This window comes from Marmota marmota, unplaced genomic scaffold, assembly GCF_001458135.2.
Source record: "Marmota marmota marmota unplaced genomic scaffold, marMar, whole genome shotgun sequence".
Classification (NCBI taxonomy): domain Eukaryota; kingdom Metazoa; phylum Chordata; class Mammalia; order Rodentia; family Sciuridae; genus Marmota; species Marmota marmota.
Genome location: NW_025999986.1, coordinates 159,520 through 180,843, shown reverse-complemented (window position 1 = coordinate 180,843; position 21,324 = coordinate 159,520). Strand labels below are relative to the sequence as shown.

The 21,324-nt window shown below is 33.9% G+C and overlaps 1 pseudogene; it reads right to left on the bottom strand.

The window, feature by feature from the left end:
* Positions 1–13,492: 13,492 nt before the first annotated feature.
* On the bottom strand, positions 13,493–14,455 carry LOC107160783 (annotated as a pseudogene).
* Between the last annotated feature and the right edge of the window lie 6,869 nt (positions 14,456–21,324).

The window sequence follows — 21,324 nt, the reverse complement described above, 5'->3', positions numbered from 1 at the left end:
AGGAGAATGGAAAGAAAATAAAATTGAAAGGAAAGAAAAAAATGATAAATGAAGTCTTAGAGTTCTATTTTCTTCTCTTCCAGTAGGCGGAGATGTGCCCTCCGAGCCAAGCTTCTGCCCTCTATGTGCTGGCAGCAATCCCTGTAAGGTGGTTCCTCTTCCCCTACTGTGTGTCTCTCCAATCCTGTTAGTCCAGAGCCATTTCTCTTCTCCGGCCCCTCCCCCCCTTCCTTCTGCCAGCCAGCCAGGCCCCGCTCACTGGAGTAGATCTCCACAGATCTAGTTACACTTGCAGTCCCCCTCAGTGCCCTATTTCCTGAAGGACTGAGCACTCTCTCCGTTTGCCATTCACCAAGACCCCAAGGTTGTGGAGTGGGTTATCTGGGAGAACCATCAGTTTAATTTGTCTGGACCCCTTCAGTGGCCACACCCCCAGGAACTGGTGGCTAAGGCCTTGGGTGTCACCGCTGGAGGTAGGAGGAGTTGGGGATTGGGAGTTCCCTCTGCTTCGCTCGGCCCCTACAGTCATGCCCACGGAGCTCTGGGGCAAGATTTTTGAGGTTTCCCAGCTGTATGCATCTGGTGGGGATGGGAGTCACACACCTGTTGAAGCAAATTCACTGGGAAGGGATCCCGTCTGCCAAACTCTGGTGACATCAGCTTTCTTCTATGGTGGTCCCCAGACTACTTGCCAGAGTGTCCAATGGGAGGGGTGGGTCTGGCCTGTCTCTGGTCTGTCCCAGACTTGGTTTCAGTTCTAGTCCACTGTTTCATGAAGGCTTGGTAGCAACCTCTTCAAAGGTCTCTATGCCCCACATGGTATCCAGCAGTGCTGAAATGCCTCCTTCTTCACTGCTCGCCAGGCAGTGGCAGCCCAGACCTCCACCCAGGGTGGCTGAGATTAACCCGTCAGGGGCAAGCTGTCACCTCCAATAATTCCAAATTTCCCAGCTAGGTGTCATTTCAGCGGAATTTTGCTGGGAGTTTCTCAGCAGGTAGAGTCTGAACGTTCTGATGTGTCTGTCTGTCTGCGTGGCTGAGGAGGTGCTAAAAGTGCTGTCTTCCTGCCCGCCGCCAAGTTGAGTCTCCGAATCGGAAATTTGAATTTAATGTGATTCAAGTTTTTAAAAGATAGAAATAAATGTCATTCTTCTTTAAGTCTGAGTAATATTCCATTGTGTATATATACCACATTTTCATTATCTGGTCATTTATTGAAAGACATCTAGGTTGGTTCCATAGTTTAGCTCTTGTGAATTGAGCTGCTGTAAACATTGATGTGGCTGTGTCACTGTAGTATTTTGATTTTAAGTCCTTTGGGTATAAACTGAAGAGTGGGATAGCTGGGTCAAATGGTGGTTCCATTCCAAGTTTTCTAAGGAATCCCCATACTGCTTTCCAGAATGGTTGTACCAATTTGCAGTCCCACCAACAATGTATGAGTATTCCTTTTCCACCACATCTTCACCAACAGTTATTGTTGCTTGTATTCTTGATAATTGCTATTGTGACTAGAGCGAGATGTGTAGTTTTGATTTGCATTTCTCTAATTCCTAGAGATACTGACTGTTTTTTCGTGTATGTGCTGATCAACTATACATCTTCTTCTGTGAAGTGTTTGTTTAGCTCTTTAGCCCATGAATTGATTGGGTTACTATTATTATTATTATTTTGGTGTTAAGTTTTATGAGTTCTTTATATATCTTGGAGATTAGTGCTCTGCCTGATGTGTGTGTGGTGAAGATTTTTTCCCATTCTATAGCCTCTCTCTCTACATTGTTGATTGTTTCCTTTGCTGAGAAGAATCTTTTTGGTTTGCATCCATCCTATTTATTGACTTCTTAAAGAAGAATGAAATTATGACATTTGCAGGTAAACGGATGGAGTTGTAGAATATCATGCTAAGTGAAATAAACCAATCACAAAAAACCAAAGGCCAAATGTTTTCTCTGATATGCAGATGTTGATCCATAATGGGGTGGGGGGAGTGCTAGGAAAGAATGGAGGAACTTTGGATTGGGATAGTGAGGGGAAGAGAAGAGGTATATAGGTGGAATGATACAGACATTATTACATTGTAGCATGGTATCCTGGATTGTGTCCAAGAATAAAAATGAGAAAAAGCAAGCACAGTGAAATCCAAATAAAGTCTGGAATTTAGTTAATAGTAACATATTGGTGTTAGTTTCTTAGATTTGACAAATGTACCCCAAAATGTAACATTAATGGAAACTGAAATTGAGGGGTACTGTCCATATTGTCTTTGAAACTTTTCTATAAAACTAAAATAGTTACAAAATAAAATGGAAAGTATATTTTTTCTGTTGCCACCAATACTTTAGAAAGTGTATTTGATCAGAAATGTATGTCCATCCTGCCCCTATGTGCTGCCCCTGATCAGAGTTACACAAAGGATAGACAGAAACTCTTCAGAAGGGATGGAGGAGAAGTTGAATCCTTTTCAGAATGTCTCTCTCAGCTTCACCACATGTTAGAAATGAGCCTCAAGGCAGGAAAAGTAACCAACTACTAGGCAGAATTAAATATAAAACTCAGGGTCAATGAAGACTTGATTTAGGACCAATGGGTACTTCAGTTTCTCCAATAGGTTAAACATATCTCTCTACTTGTTCAAATCATCCCTTGCCAATGATATATACCGTATTTTATTCCTGAGCTCATTATGCTATTAGGAGATTAACTCTCTCTTCCACCTTTCAGTTTAATAGTAGCAAAGTATATTGTGACCATTTAAAATTATCACATAAAATGATAGCATAGAGGACAATGGAAAAAAGATGATAATATTTTAAGTTTAGTATTTTCAATTACTGCAAAACCAAAGGGCAAGTTAAAAACTTGTTATTTAGAAATTTAATGACTCTTTACTGGAATTACAGAGTCATTTATTCCAGTTATGAATTTTAAGGTATAATCCTTATTATATATAATGTTTATTCTAAGAATAATCTTTTGCAAATGAAAGGTACAAGATAGTGAATAATTAACAAAATTTACATATTCATTAATTTATATGCAAATACCCCCAATAAGTTTATTTAACTATTGATGTGCACAGAGCAGTAGTCAAAATTAACTAATGCTTATTAAAGTGACCTATTAGATGTGCCTGTTTACCAAAAAGTCACTTAGCAAATTGAGATTCAGTCATTATTTGGTATTTCTCTTTCAAAATAGTGTGATTCTATGGAGGTAGAGAAAGACAACTAAAGGATTTGTTGCACTTAAACACTTATAATCTGAGATAATGAATCCCAAAACAGAGTAGAAGGAAGTGAAGTCTCAGTGGTTCTGTGAACTCTACTGTTTACTCAGTGGGAAGAAATCAGAATAATTATAAAAGAAATAATTCTAGCAGAAAATTGTAAATCAGTTCCTCTGCAAAACATTTCAATCATTCCTGCTGCCCACTTAGCCTCTGGATCCTCACTGTCCTCACACAAACAGCATATTACATTATACAAAGACCTTAAATCTGAAGTTTACAGGTGCTTCTTATAAGTGAGGAGTTCTGGGGAAAGAAAATTCAATCTTTAAGACTCAGAAGTTTCTGTAGAAACTACTCTTCTCCAGCTTTTTACTTCTCAGTACGCATTCTTATAATATGACATGAAATCATTGCATACATAAATGATTAATCCTACAATATTATAATATCAAGGCAAGTTATTGGATTTATTCTTAACTAGAAATAAAAATGTATATCCTTCCTTTGCAATTTTAACTATTTTATCTATACTTTATTTTTAAGTTTAATTTAAATTATATATAAAAATGTTAAACTATACATAAGAGTGAAGTCATGTGTGATGTCTGTGATTTATTTTTTTATACATTGTATAATGTTTAAATCAGATTACACTAATGTGAGATGAAGAATGAATAAGCACTTGACTTTGCTGGATATCACAAACTTGAACAAGTTTAATTTGTACCTGTTCAAGATAAACCCAGGACCAAACCAGTAATGGTGGACCTAGCACCCATAATATTCCCCTTCTAGCCTATTCTTCACACTAGCATAATCACACCCTGCCTACAGGTTCCAAACCAGTCCCCAAAGAACTAGATTCCAGTTCTGATTCATCAGCACGCCAGTCCAGATTCTAGGCTTTCCTGTGGCTCAGATTCCAGAGTCTAGTTCTTTCTTAGTACTTATTATCTTGCCCTTCACACCTGGTAATGTTTCAATCATGGACAAGAAAAAAGTTAATTATGTTGGCAAAGAATGTAGATAAAAGTTAATAATGTTGGCAAAGTATGTACATAGGTTATAATGTAAATTTTTATAAGCATTATGGAAAACACTATGAATATTACTTAAAAATTACAAATATATTTATTATATGATCCAACAATCTCATTCTCGAGCACATATCCAAACAGAAATCACTGTTTTGAAGAGATATCTGCATATCCATGTTCATTTCAGTATAATTCACAATAACCAAGATAAATTAAAAAATCTAAGTGATTATTGACAGATACACACACACACACACACACACACACACACACACACTGGAATACCTCTAAAAATAAAAAAAATCCCATCCAAGTACTAACCTGGCCCAACTAACATACCTTATATACAAACAGAGATATAATAAATGGTGGTATAAAGGTGTATTAAGAATTGTATGCAAAAAATAAGAGAGCTCATGCATAATGGCATAATTTGGTGTGAACATACTTTATATACAGAGTTACAAAAAATTGTGCTGTGAATGGATAAATATGAATGTAATGCACTCCACTATTGTCATGTATGTAAGAAATAAATTTTAAAAAAAGAAAGAAAAAAATAAGAAAATCCTGATTTTTGTAATAGCACAATCCTAGAGAATATCATGTTGAGTGAAATAAGCCATGCAAAGACAAATACTGCAAATTCTCACTTACATGTGAATCTAAAAATCTGACCTGTATAACTAATTAGAACAGCAATAACAACAAAAAGCTGATCTCTAAAAGCATCAAGGACTAGAATGCTGAGTGCCAAAGGACCTGATGATTCAGAAAGAAATAGATACCCAGAAGGAGTAAGGAAAGAGGGAAGGAAATGCTAATTGGTAAAATCACTTATCCAAGAAACCAGAGCCAACTAGGGACAGAAACAAGTGTGCATAAAGGACAGTGTAATGCAAGGGTTGAAAAGTAGTTACATAATGGTCATAGGTCATCACCACCAATAGGACATATTTGTGGTGCCCATTGTAGGAACAAATTAGAGTTGAATGATACAACCAGCATAAGAAATGTAAAAAGGGACAATTTGAGTTCTTCCTTTCCTACTTTTTTCTATTTATTTCTCTTTTATTTATTTCTCTTACCTAATTGCTCTGGCTAAAATTTCCAGTGTCATATTTATTAAATAAGAGTTGTGAAAGTAAACATTTTGTCTCTTTCCTGATCTTAGAGGAAATGCTTTAAAAAAAAAAAAAAAAACTTTTATTATGATGTTGGCTATGGTTTATATCCTCCCATACTTGGTTTCTGTTATGTTTTGCATATGAGGTGTCCCCCAAAGTTCACATGAGAAAATGTGAGAGGGTTCAGAAGGGAAATGATTGGATTGTGAGAGACCCAGTCAATGAATCAATACCCTCATGGGATTATCTGAGTGGTAACTGGAGGCCAGTGGGGTGTGGCTGGAGGAGGTGGGTCACTGGAGGCAAGGCTTTGGCATGTATATTTGTATTTAGTAAGTGGAGATCTATCTCTCGGCCTTCTGATCATCATGTGAGCTGCTTCCCTCTTCCACACTGTTCCACCATGATGTTCAGCCTCAACTTGAGCTCTGAATGGAGACTGATATGCTTGGACTATGACCTTTGAAACATGAGCCCCCAAAGAAATTTTTCCCTCTACAGTTGTTCTGGTTTGGTCCTTTAGTCACAGCAGAAAAAAAAAAAGCTGATTAAAACAGTTTCTTTAGGGATTTTCTCATAAAGTGATGCTGAATTATGTTGAAGTTTCTCCTGCATCTATTGAGACAATCATGACAAGCTAATACAGCAAAATAATAGGATACATAATCCATAGATCTTCTGCACACTAATAACAAAACCACTGAGAAAGAAATCAGGATATCAATCCCATTCACAATTACTTCAATAAAATAAAATAAAACCTAGGACTAAATCTAGGCAAGAGGGTAAAAGACTTCTACAGTGAAATTATAGCTCACTGAAGAAATGAAAGCAGACACCAGATCTGCAGAATTAATATTATTAAAATGACAATATTACTGATAATAATCTACACATTCAATGTAATTCCCTTCAAAATACCAATGATTCTTCACAGAACTGAAAAAAAGAAAAAGAAAAAAATCAATCCTAAAATGTATAAGGGATTGACTATTGTAGCCAAAATGATTCTGAGTAAAAAGTAAAAAGAGCAGTGCTGAAGTATCACGATACCTAATTTCACAATATACAACAAACCATAATGTTAAAAATAGCATGGCACTGGCATAAAAACACATATATAGACCAGTGGAATATAATAGAAGACACAAATAATCCCATACACCATCAGTCACCTGATTCTTGACTAAGGAACCAAAAACATATATTGGAGAAAACATATCCCTTTAACAAATGGTGCTGGAAAAAAATTGAATATTTATTTGTAGAAGATGATCATTGGATTCCTATCTTTCATCCCATATAAAAATAAATTCAGAATAGATAAAGACCCAAAAGCAAGACCTAAAACTTTGCTAGAAAAAAAAAAAAACATAGGGGAAACACTTAAAGATACAGACATAGGCCATGACTCAGGAAATAATAGCAAAAGATGACTAATGACATTAAAGATTCTGCACAACAAAGGAAACTATTAAAAGAGTGAAGAGTCAGCCTAAAAATAAGAGAAAAAAATTTGCCAGCTTCTCTTAAAGCAGATGATTATTATCCTGATTATATTGAAAACTCAAGAAATTTAACAGCAAAAATAACCACCAATTGATAATTGGAGAAATGAGTTAAAGAGACACTGATCAAAGCAATAAGTACAAATGATGGTCAATAAGTCTATGAATTCTATGAAAAAAATGTTCATCAAGTTTAACCATTAGGAAAATGAAAATCAAAACTAAATTGAGATCTCATCTCACCTAGTCAGAATGGCAATCATCCAAAAACATGAAAACAATAAATATTGAAGAGCATGAGAAGAAAAAGAAGTTCTTATACACTGGTGGTAGAAATGTTATTTAGCAAAAGCAGTATAGAAACCAGTCAATATGGAGGTTTCTCAAAAAAATAAAAATAGAACCTCTAAATGATCTATTTATACCACTCCTTAATGTATACCCAAAGGAATTAAAGTCACAATACTATGGTGATACTTGCATATGCATGTTTACCAAGGCATTATTCACAATGGAATCTGTCTAGGTGCCTACCAATGAATGGATGAATAAAGTAAATGTGGTATATACATACACAATGGAGTCTAATTCAGTCATAAGGATTAATAAAATTGTGTTTTTTATAGGAAATTAAATAGAACTAGAAATCATCAATTTAGTTCAATAAGTAAGACACAGAGCCAGGTGCGGTAGCTCATACCTGTAATCTCAGTGGCTCCAGAAACTGAAGCAGGAAGATCACAAATTCAAAGCCACTCTGAGCATAAGTGAGGTGATAAGCAACTCAGTGAGACCCTGTCTCTAAATAAAAATAAAAAATAAGGATGGGGTGTGGCTCAGTGGTCTAGTGCCCATGAGTTTAATCCCTGATACTGTACCCTTTCCCCACAACAGACACAGAAAGATAAGTATCAGATTTTATTGCACATTTGGCATCTAGAAAAACCAATAGACCACATGAACATAGAAATGAGACTGCTAGTGAAGAGAAGATGGATAAATGGAGGGTAAGGGTAGGTAAAGGGGGGTTACAGAGATTGGATATGATCACAGTATGTCATATGCATATACAAATATGCCCAAATGAAACCCATTATTCTATATAATTCATATTCACTACTAAAAAGTAATCACTATACAAACTTTAATTATCTTTCATATATGAAGTGCTTCTCTGAATGTAGACTAGTACTTGTTAGAGGTTATGAATGATATGAATTGATAAAGGAAGGCTAGGGTTTTTTTTTTTTTTTTTTTTTAATTTGGTACTGAAGATCAAACCCAGTGTCTCACAGGTGCAAGTATTCTACCACTGAGTCACAACCCCAGCATGGGAGGCTATATTTTATTAGTGCTTGCTGTTTGCATTTATTAAAATATGACAATGAATCCCATTGGTGTGTATACTTAAAACATTTTAAGAATAAAATGAAATACTGTTAAAACTCATTGTGAAACTCTTATCACCTAAGGACATAAACATTTTTTTAATACTATCTTTGTTTCTGGTGCCTGGTTCTGGTTCAACATATATCCCCATTTTGTTCTTATGTACTGCCACAGGGAATTGGCATCTTGAGATATATTGAATAATATTATTTTGATGCATAATTTTATTTACATTGCTATCATAGTTGCATTATAATTATGCATAATAGTGGGATTTATTGTGACATAACACATGCACATAATTTGGTTAATTTCATTCCCCAATACCTTCCTTTTCCTCTCCCTCTCTCTCCCCCTGATTGCCTAAATCTATTGTATGGATCTTAATTCTATTTTATAAAATTAGAGGAGTATACTTATCTATAAAAGTTAGATTTCTTGTGATATATTTGTACATTCACATAGCATAATTTGGTTGAGTTCATTCTCCAATACCTCCTCTTTCTTACCCTTCTCCGGCTCCCATGATCCCTTTCCTCTATTAATTTCTCTTCTATTTTTGTGAGATCTGTTTTTATTTCCTCTTTATCTCTAGCTTTTGGATAAAATAAAACATTCAACTCTTCACATTCTGATTCTGATTTATTTCAATTATGTGGAGCTTCATCCATTTACCATTTCATTTATTTTATTTTTGTGGTACTAGAGACTGATATCAGAATACTCTACCACTGAGCTACATATGCAACTCTTTCATTTTTTTTTTAATTTTGAAACAGTGATTCCCTCATTTGCCCAGATTGGCCTGTAATTGTCAATCTTCCTGCCTCTGTCTCCTGAGTAACCACTATGCCCAGTTTTATTCTTTATCATGATTATTAAGACTCCATTGTATATTTTGTTTGTCTACTCATCCCTTGGTGGATACCCAGCATGGTTCCCTAACTTGGATATTATAAATTGCACTGCTATAAACATTAGTGTACATGTATCACTATGGTATGCACTAATTTTTGTCCTTTTGTATAAATATCATGGAGTATTATGATTATAATCAGTGATTAAATATCAGTGATTCCATTCCTAGATTTTTTAGGAATATCTATACTGATTTCCATATTGTTTATAATAATTTAGAGTCCCACCAACAATGTGTATGTGTACATTTTCCCACATATTCTTACAAGCATTTATAATTATTTGTATTCTTGATGATTGACATTCTACCTAGAATGAGATGATATCTCAATGTAGTTTTGTATTGCATTTCCGTGATTGCTAAGAATGTTGAACATTTTTTTCATATATTTGTTGTTCTTTTTTATGTCTTCTTTTGGGAAATATCTGTTTACTTGACATTGACTTTTTTCTGTTATTTTGGTGTTATGTTTCTTCATTTCTTTTCTGGATAAAATCCCTTGTCAGAAGGATAGCTGGCAAGGATTTTCTTCCACTTTGTAGGATCTTACTTCACTCTTAATTTTAAATTTTCATCATATTTATACCTTCTTGGAAGTTGAAGTAAACATGGATGAGACCTTATTGGATTGTAAACTCTGAAATTATACTGGTGTCTACTTTATGATATCATATTTAGAAAAGTAAAAATTAGTTTTAAATATCAAAACATAAGAACTTAGTTAACTCAAGTTTTTTCAACCTTATATGCAATAATGAGGTCTTCAACTAGAATAAGTGTGCTTAAAATGGAAAAAATGGAAAAAGCATGAGATATTGATACAGGAGATTGACATGGAAATTTAACTATATTTGAATCTTCTGGGAAAGAAATAAATCAAACATAATAGTGATATTTTTAGTTTAGAACACTGATAAGAAGATGGAGATTTTGTAAAGGAGTTTATTAACATCATGGAAAACAAATTTGGAGCAGATCTTATAAGATCTTTGAGCAGAATCTAATATGCTTTGGAGTATCCAATTTTAAGTATAAATTTTAATGGCATTCCTTTTCACTTCTAAAACTTCTGTATTTTAGTTGATAAAGTACATGGTCAACCACATTGTGCCCTAAAAGATCCAAGGCACATGAACTATCTGTGAATGACCAGAGTGTCATGTGCAATCTCCACCAATCTCTAATGGGATAATTACAGCTCATACTTACAACAATTCTTTACTTGAATAGCAGTTTCCAATTTGTCACTGACCTTTGGTCAGACTGAAAAAGCAGGTCATGGGCCACCAAGAAATATTCTAAGCTTCCTATAGGAAAGTGAGCATTATATGATTGACAAACATCACAAAGGTAGGCACATAATGATATAAATAAGACCCCCGAGCAAGACTTGAAATAACCTATAACCTTTAGTGTCTTTACAACTGGGGTTAAAATGTTTTGTTGTCTTCTGTTTGTTCTTCTAGAAAAACTTGCTTGGGAAAACGAGAAAAGTTTAGATCATGTTCACTGAGAACATGCCTTATACCAAAGGGTAATATGAGGATTGTGCATGCTGTACACTAAGGATACGGCACACTTTCAGAGCTTCAAATATTAATTAACTTCTCAAAATTAATTAATATATCTTTAATTTTCACATATACTGAACATATGTACCCCAGAATTGTGCAGCCGAATAGTACAAACAAAACATGTCTGTGCCTGTCTCCTTTCATTTGCTCAGTATATTTTTTCCTGAGATTTGTATATAGTTCTCAGAAGCCCTGATTTCTCAGAGTCTGGACATGACTCAAGCTTCTAAAAATAGTAATTCTGTAGGCCTAAAGTTTCATAAGAACATCAACTAGCCCCAAAAGGGAAATAATTAAAGAAAGAACTCGGAACAACTACAACCAGCTTCATAGCTGTGCTTCAGACACTAATCTTTCCGGGTTTTGCTGCAAAACTGTAAATGCTTAATCTCCCAGCATATACAACTAAGATAAGAATATCTTAATAAACGTGGTCAAAACTATTATTTACCATGATAGGATTTTAATTTTTAAATTGTGTGTGTTTGTGTGAAATTTTCAAAAATTCTGTCAGAAATCTTCCAGTTTTTAAATGTAGATTTTATTCCAAACTAAATTATTGAAGCCCATTGATCTCAAAAATTGGGTAAGGGCTGGGGTTATGGCTCCATCATAGAGCACTTGCCTGGCATGTGTGAGGCACTGGGTTAGATTCTCGGCACCAGATAAAGATAGATAAAAATAAAAATAAAGGTATTGTGTTCATTTACAACTAAAAATTTTTAAAAAAAGAAGTGGGTCAGCACCATATGATACATTATTTTTCATCATGTACATAGATTACAATAAATTCTTATATGGAATAACATGGACTTTCCTTTCATTCATTGATGAATATGTTGATCAAAAGGAAGATGTATCAGAAAGGTCCAAATGAAGTTGGGCATGGTGATTGACGCCAGTAATACCAACTATTTGGAAGGCTGACTGAGGAGAACAACAAGTTTAAGGCTAGCGTCATAAATTTAGGGATAGAAAATAGAGAGTTGAGAGTTTTCAGTGGCTGAGTGTCCCTGGATTCAATTTCCATTATAACAAAAAAGGAAAAAAGAAAAAAGAAAGAAACAAAAAAGAAATGTCCAAATTATTTTTTCTTGCAAGTATTTATTTTCTTTACAACACATTACATGGAATTTACAACATACTGATTAAAAAAATACCTATTTAATCCAAGTATATTTGTTCTCATGAGTTGTAACAAATTTTGTGATGAAATTTTAAGTTTTAGGTATGAGTTGCACACTTATGTTATCACATTTTCAACTTTTAGTGATGCAGATTTTCAATATCCATACATCCAAAATATATATAATAAAAATACTCATATTATTCAAGTAACCAAGTTGCTTTCCAATTCAGAAGACAAATTATAACATTTTCATATATTATAAGAGTTTCTTTGATATTCTAATTTATGTAAAAGTGCTTCTAATTGCAATTCATTAGTAATATCACTTCCCTTGTTCTTTCAATGTTTCAGGAGACTTATTTTTATGATATTCAAAAGGAATGTGAATAAACTTATCCATATTTTTCTTCAATTGTTCTATTCATTTTAATATTTAGTAATAAATTCTTTAATTAATCATAAAAAATTACTACTCACATATTTGTTAAGCCAAACCATGGATTTTTAAAATAAAGATCTACATGAAATGAAGTTAATGAAATTTAAGAATCATGATTCTTTCTGTTCAGACACCCATCAATATATGAATGAATCAATAAAATGTGATATATATGCATAATGGAGTTTGATTAGGCCAAAAAGAATAAAATAAAGACATTTGCTGGTAAATAGTTGGAAATGGAGAACATCATGCTAAGTGAAATAAGTCAGATTCAGAAAATTAAGACTTAAATATTTTTTTTTTCATTATGTTGAAGCTAGAAAAAAATACAGGAAAGAATTAGCAGGGGTGTTAGCAGGGATTGGAGTGCGGATCAGATATCATAGGGAAGATCAGTGGTACACAGAAGGTAGAGAAAGAGGAAGGACAGAATGAATTTAACAAAATCATGTTATATGCATACAAAAATATACCAAAGGAAATTTCATCTTTACATATATGTGGAAATAACCCATCAAAATAAATAAATAAATAGATAGATAAAATCTAAGTACAGTAGAAGAAGGAGAATAGGAGTAGGAGAATGGGAGATAAAAGTGGGAGAATGGTAATTAAAATAAATTTCTTGCCTGATGACTTTATCAAAATGAATTCAACTACTATGTATAACTGTATTGTTAAAATAAAAAAAATCATTATTTTTTTGAGAGCAGAATGCTTCATACAAAATGAAGTACAGGCAGGCTGCACATAGAGACCTTAAATGGCTCATAGAGAATGATGAAATGTTTCTCAAGTGACACTGATAGGAAGCCCACTGATGAATGGTTGCCAAGGAATTGTTATTGTGATTTGCTTGAACTAATGTAATTATAATTTATACTATTAACATATCTTAATATTTAACAAAGTTACTTTTTCATTATGTAACAACCCAAACAGAATTATGTTAGTAATTTTTCAAAAAGAGAGCACCCACACGTTAGCCAGGTGTAATACTTGCCTACCTGATTAAGGAATATATGAATTAAGATATATTTTAGTAGAAGAACATACAACACAAGCATACAACACAAGGTTCATGACAGGAACGAGTAATAAAAGAAACCTTTATAAACCTACTCAAATTGCTAAATAGTTACATTTTCTGCCTACAATTTTTTTGTTTGGAACTGAAAATGCTCCTCACCAGATTGCCTAATGCCCCCTTTACATCCTTATTTCTCAGGGTGTAGATGAAGGGGTTGGCTGTAGGAGTCACCACTCAATAGAAGAGGGCCATGAACTTGGGCTGGTCCCTTTTAATGGAAGAAGGGGGCTGAAGGTACATACTAATAGCTGGGCCATAAAATAATAAAACCACAGTGAGATGAGAGGAACATGTCCCAAAGGCCTTTTTCCTTCCCGCAGAAGATTTAATGTTAAGTACAGCATGTCCAATGCTAGCTTAGGAGGCAAGAATTAGGCATAGAGGAACAGCTACTATAAAAATGCATGCCACAGAGAGTGCTAGCTCATTAGCTTCCTTTTCACCACAGGCAGTCTTTATAAGAACTGGAATCTCACACACCAAGTGATCCAGTTTGTTGACGCCACACAGTGGCAACTGGAGTGTTACAGTGCGTTCTGAGATAGCATAAGTAATTCCACTCAGCCATATAATGGACATTAACTGGATACAGACGCACTGATTCATTATGAGGGTGTAGTGCAGAGGTCTGCATATGGCCACATAGCGATCAAAAGACATGAGAGCCAAGAGAAAACATTCCGCAGCTCCCATAATGTGGAAGAAATAAAGCTGAAGAACACACCCCACATAGCTGATGGTCTTCTTACAGCTTCCCAGGTTAAAGAGCATCTGAGGCACAATGCTTGTGGTGTAGCATATGTCCAAAAAGGAGAGGTTGGTGAGGAAGAAATACATGGGACTGTGGAGGCTGGGGTCTAACTTGGACACCAGAATGATGGCAATGTTTCCCATTAGAGTCATGGGGAATGTTATCAGAAGAATAATGAATAGAGGAAGCTCTAGCCAAGGTAGCTCATTAAAGCCTAGTAGAATGAATTCTTCAGGTTGACTTTCATTAATGAGTGTCATTATCTTCAATTTGTTTCACCTGTAATAGTGAAATTCAAACACTTTCAACAAATAGATCATAAGAGTTAAAAGACAAAACATTCTTACAAGTTGGCCATATAATTATAGAAGTTAGGATGTAGTAAATCTTTGCAGGGGAATATGCAAAACCCTGACACCAGCTGACCAAATTTCAGTTCACAGCATTAAAAATAAAGGCAGTTGCTTTGAGTAAATAAGCTAAATATTGTGAAACCAATTTTTTTCCTCTGTATAAGAAAGCTGTCAATAATTATCTCCTTGAGTTATGGTGAGGATTCAATAAAAATTAGAAGTGACTGTGTTGAGGATATTCCAAAATAGTGGTTTTCAAACATTTTCTGACATAAAAATTATCTGTGGAGGCAGTTAAAATGAAGCTTCTGGTTTCTACCTCCAGGTGTCCATAGAATAAATATAGCATGGAGACCTGGAATCACATGATTCACTTTAAGAAGAGTAGAAATATCAAGGTAGCAATAGTAACAGAAGAAGAAGGAGAAAATCTTGAGCTATGAGAATCATCAAGAAAGGCCCACCCATAGCCTACTAGTTAAGTGAATATTCTTACTATCTCCACATGGAGTGAGGACACTGTATTTCAACAAATCTCTTTTAAATTATGTGGAACTGAGAAAGAAATTAAAACACTTTCAACATTAATTTCCTGCACATACATCCACTGGGTCAATGTTCAATAATCACATTGGTTTCCCCATGCATGAGAATTTTGTGCTTGTTTGTACCTTTTTTTGCATAACTATTTACTTCATATTCTAAACATTTAAAGTTTAGTCTTTTGCTTTAGTTAATTGACTTATCTACATCACAGTTTTTCATTTATCAAGTAATTTTATCATCTTGATGAAAGAATTTTGCCATTTACCGGTGACTCACAGATAATAGATAACTACAAATACTTTTTAAAAATTTTATACGAGAAAACTGCTGTTAGGAGAAAAGTCAATATCCTGATTCATGCCAGAGACTTATTCAAATCCACAAGGGGACACTTAGGACTGAAATGGAGTAAATCTCCTGACTGTATTTATGTCAAAATGAACCCAAATTCTATGTACAAATATAATGCACAAATAAAAGCAAAAAGAAAAGTAGCCTTCAAAAAATGAAGTATGAATAAGATACATTAAAAGGAAAAGGTAAGTGGTGATAAAAAGAGGACATCAAAGGGATTGCAGTGTGGCAATTTATTAAAATGACTTTAAACATTTATGCTTAAATTGATCCCTATGTAGTGAAATAGTAGTGAAATAGTTATGGAAAATTATTGAAAGTAGAAGTTACAAAAGTAATGGAATCCAAGACCTAAAATTAATGAAATATGTATGAGAAATATGTGAAAAAGTTGAAGGACAGACTTACAATTGAAAAGTAAAGAAATCTTTACTAGAAATGTAAATTAACTTGTGGATTTGAATAAGTCTCTGGCATGAATCAGGATATTGACTTTTCTCCTGTCAGCAAAATAAAATAAAGGTCCATTGACAAACTAAAAAAACAAATTAAAAAATATGATATTTTCAGTGAGAAGCATTCAAGGGATATTTTTCAAAATGCTATAAAATATTAAATGGTTTTATAAGAACAGGATGAAAATAATTCTTTCTTGTGTCTGTATTTTCTGTAATTGTTTCCCCATAATACTTGTCACACATGTAGATAGCATTAAGATGTTTCCAAAATGCTGAATAAGAGCAACAAATGGTCATGTTTCCTTTTGACAACTGTCTCTATGGTATAATCTCTCTCTTTTCTCTAAAGGTGACCTCTAATATCATATGACTATGTATTTACATATATTACACATGTAATGGATATTTTTATTTCCCATCCTCTTCATGAATCTACTCTATATCCCAATATATTTGTCTTGTCAAAAGAAAAAATTACCAGAAATTTTTGTGTTTTAGAACTTTCACTTATTTGGAAGTTTCTCCTTGTATTTATTTATTTTTCAATTTACAGAGAAAATTTTATGTATTTGTCATGTACACTATGATGGTTTGAACTACATGCGCATTTTACCTTGGCTAAATCTAGTTCAGTAATATATGGTGTTTATATATATATGTATATTTTTATATTTGGTAACCATACACAGTCTTTGCAAATTCCAAGTGTAAGTACAAAAGTGACTGAGACGGGTACAGACCTCACAAATTCAGCAAAGCCTTTATTCAACAGCAGAGTCAGGCATTGGAGTGCTCACTTTCTGGGTAGAAAATGCCCCCAATTACAGGAGAGGTCTGCGTTTATATAAGTTACACAGGGAGAGATAACCAGTGAAGATATTAACAGAACATATCAGTTTGGACATTCAAGAAACAAGCATGCATTATTGTAAGCTTTATGCATTGGATTATATGATGAAGATTTGTAAGGTAACAAGTGAGAAATATTCCCAAAGCTTATTTTTTTAAAAAATTTAATTTAACTTTAAAATTAACACATACAATTGTATAATACATATGTAGTATCAAGTGATATTTTGGTGTATGTGTGTATTTTAATGCTCAAATAAGAATAAACATGTCTATCTCTTTAAAAATTTACCATTTCATTTTAGGAAAAAACATTTAAATACTTACCACTAGCTCTTTTGAAATATGCAATACATTACAAACTGTAGCCATCTTATCATACAATGTAAGACCAGAAATTATAACCCTTAACTGCAACTCGCTATTTTTTAAATAAACTATCATGTTTTCCTTCCCATTACATTCTCTAGCTTTCTGTAATCACTATTCTACTCCCAATTTATATGAGATCCCACATACAAGGAAGATCTCATGTTACTAGTCTACTTGTATCAGGTTTATGTCATTGATCATATTGACCTCCAATTTCATCCATATTTGTGAAAATGGAAAGATTTTAACTATTTCTCTTAGCTGAATAATATTCCATTGTGTGTACTTACAATTCTTTATTAACTCTTCAGTTGATGAACACAAGATTTTTTCTATTTCTAGGCTACTATGAATTGGAGTGCAGAAATCTTTAGTACACCAAATTCACTTGGATATACACACAGAAATTTGATTTCTGGTTTATATGGTAATTCCATGTTTTATTTTTTGAGGAAACTCCACACTATTTTGCATAATTGCTATAATAGTTTGCATTTCCTCCAGAGTTGTAGGAGGAATCCTTTTTCTCCACATGTTATCAGATACATTTATCTTTTGTCATTTTGATAATAGTTGTTCTAATTGGAGTGAGGTAATATCTTATTGTGATGGTGAGTGCTTCCTCATGTAGCTGCTGGCCATTTGTATGTGTTCTGTAAAAAATATCTATTTAGGTCTGTTGCCCATATTTTAATTGGATTTTTTTATTACTACTGAGTTGTTGAGTTTTTACATATTTTAGATATAATCCCTTATCAGATATATACTTTGCAGTTTTTTCCCATTTCTGTAGGCTGTGTCTTCACTCTTTTTTTTCCTTTGTCATACAGAAGCTTTTCTGCTTGATATAATCCTATTTTCTATTTTTGCTTTTGTTTACTGTGCTTTTTGGATCTTATCCTAAAAATATGTGTAAATTCCAATGTCCAAAAGTATTTCTTCTCTACATTCTTCTTATAATTTGAGAGTCACAAGTCTTACATTTATTTCTTTAATTCATTTTAGTAGATAACTTACTACATGTGGTGAGAGATAGGGGTTGAGTTTCCTTATTCTTTCTATGGATATCCAGTTTTCTCAGCACCATTTATTGAAGAGCACTCTTTCTCCAAAGTATTTTTTAGCACATTTGTCAGAGATCAGTGGCTTATAGATGCCTGGATTCCTTCTAGATGCTCTGTTATTTTCCATTGTTATGTCTCTGTTTTTATGCCTTTGATTTACTTTATCTTTTAATAGGTTTGGGGTCTGGTAGAATAGTGTCTCTTGTTTCATTATGTTTCTCATAAATGTTTGTCAATTTTGTGTATTTTAGGTTCTGTACAAAGCATAGAATATTTTTTTTCAGTCATTGGCATCAAACACCAGGTGACATGCATGAGAGAGGCAAACACTATACTATTGAACTATATCTCCAAACCTTTAGGAATTTTTAAAATGTTGTTGTTTTAGTTGATAGACTTTTTTATATGCAGTGCTAAGAACAGAACCTTACACATGCCAGGCATGTGTGATACCCCTGAGCCTCATCCCCAGCCTTCAGGATTTTTTTTTAAATTATGTGAAGAATGGCATTGGCATTTTGTTAGGGATAACATTAAATTTGTGGATCATTTTAAGTAGTATGGATATTTTACCAATGTTGATTCTCTTCAGGGGTTATAATTATTATGTAGTAAGGTCATTGAAGTTATTAATAACCTGAGACATATATCAGAAATAAACTTTAAAAAAGTTGCATGAATTAACTCATATATTTAAATTTTTACTAACTCAGAAATGGATTCAAGGGATGTGATAGTCAGCTTTTCATTTCTGTGACAAAACTACTTGCTACAAATTAGAAGAAAGTTCGGATGAGGAAAAGTTTATCTTGGCTCCTGGCTTCAGAGGTTTTACTCCATGGTTGGTGTCTATATTGTTTGGGCCTGAGGTAAGGCAAACCATAATGGCAGAAGGGCATGGAAGAAGAAAACTGTTCATCTCTTGGCATCAGGGAAGCAGGGAGAGGGAAAAGAAAAAGTCATAAAGAAAATAAATCTATTCTGAGCATGCATTTACTGACATATGTCCTTCATCTAGGTCCTACCTCCAGTTAGTCCATTCAGCTATCAATGAATTAATTCAGTGATGAATTTAAGTACCTCATGATTCAATCATTTCCCAATAACCCATCTCTAAACAAAGCTACATTAGGAATACATGAAACTTTGAAGGACATTTTTGATCCAAATCACTACATTCTGCCTCTTGCCTCAAAAGTCTCATGCCTGCTATCTCCTGAGACACAAGGCGAATTCTTGAGCGAGAGCCCCTGTAAGTGTTGAAAACAACTTATATGCTTCCAACATACAATAGCACAGAATAAACACTCTCATTCCACAAAAGAGGAATAGGAGTATACAGAGAAGGAATGGGAACACAGTAAGACTGAAATCCAGCAGAGCAATCATTAGGTCTTGTAACTCCATGTCTGGCATTTGAGGCTCGCAATGATGAGATGCTGGCTCCAAAGGGCTTCGGCAGCCCTACTTTTCTAACCTTATTATTACAAGCCACATGGATGTTCTTGGGCATCGTCTGCTTGCATCTTTATTCAGCCGACATTCCATTTGTTTGTCATTTCTAACTTAGTGGGGTCTCCATTGGAGTTTAAGATTCATTTTCACAGGTCCACACATCACCTTATCAGAGACTGCCCATACAGATTCTGACCCTGCTACACTTTGCCCAGATCCCAGGCTTTCTTTTGAAATATTGATGGAAACCTCCATATCCCCCTAATTCTAACATTTTTTCATTGCTGCAAAACCAACACCATGTGGCTGATGTCATGTATACATTATTTTCTTTCTTTTGAGATGCTTTAAATATAGTACTTGTGGTATTAAATGGTAGCCATATTTGAACAATCTAATTACTTTGTAGCGTAAAATGTACATTGACTACAAAATCTTTCTTTAAATATTAATACTAGCTAATTGCAGTGGTCCACACCTTTAATCCCAGTGGCTTGAGAGGCTGAGGCTGGAGGATCACAAGTTCAAGCTAGCCTCAGCAATTTAGCAAGACCCTAAACAACTTAGCCAGAGACCGTGTCTTAAAAAAAAATATATATATATATATATATATATATATATATATATATATATAAATTTGGAAAAGGAATTGGTCATCAAGTGATTCCAAAAATCATAAGCTTCTAAATACAAATCACCATGAACCAATTATTATTCAATAACCACAAACAACTTTTAGAAGAGTTGTGAAAATCAGTCTTACTGTAGACATTTGACTGATTTCACAAATGTTAACATTTTCGAATGAGTCTTTGTATTATCTTTCTATATTAACACGAAATTCACATGTGCTTCATTTTTTTTCTGAAACATTAAGTAGTACAATGCACACCTACTCTTACATGATCCCAGGACCATTTTCTAAATAAAGGACCCAAACCAGTATCACAAATTAAGTAGTCACATCCCTTAATCTCCTTCAATTTGGAACCTACATCAGTATGTATTTGTTTTATGATCTTAATAATTTGAAGATTACAGGCTCTTTATTTACATAATATTCTTAACTTTAAATTTCTGAGTATTCATATTTGATAAGTTTGAAGTGACTCATTTTTGGTGAAAATACCACAAAGATGGTTTTGTGTCCTCCTCTGCAACCTATTGGAGACATATGGCATTCATTTACTTCACTGATGATACTACCTCCAATTCTTTCATTAACATAGTGACTGCTAGGCTTCTTTACTATAAAGTTACCTTGTCCATCTTGTTATTTCATGAGTATTATGTGGAAAATATGTTGAGATGATGTGGGATTCTGGTTTTGGACTAAATTCTGCCATTAGTCTTATTATCAAGCATCTTTTATAATCCTTCCCATAAACAATTATTACTGTGGTGGATGGAAAATGGAAATTTATAAAATTATACCATTCCTTTTACATTTCTTATTTGGTATCATAAGCTGAATAATGCTTCAGACTTTCTTGAAATATTCAAATCCTGATCCCTGGGACATGTAATTATACATAGCCTCAGCTGACCAAAAGGTTTTACATATGTAATTAAATTAAGAATCTTGAAACTGGGTGCAGTGGCACACACCTGTAATCCTAGTGGCTTATCAAGCTGAGGTACAAGGATCAAGAATTCAAAGCTAGCCTCAGCAACAGAA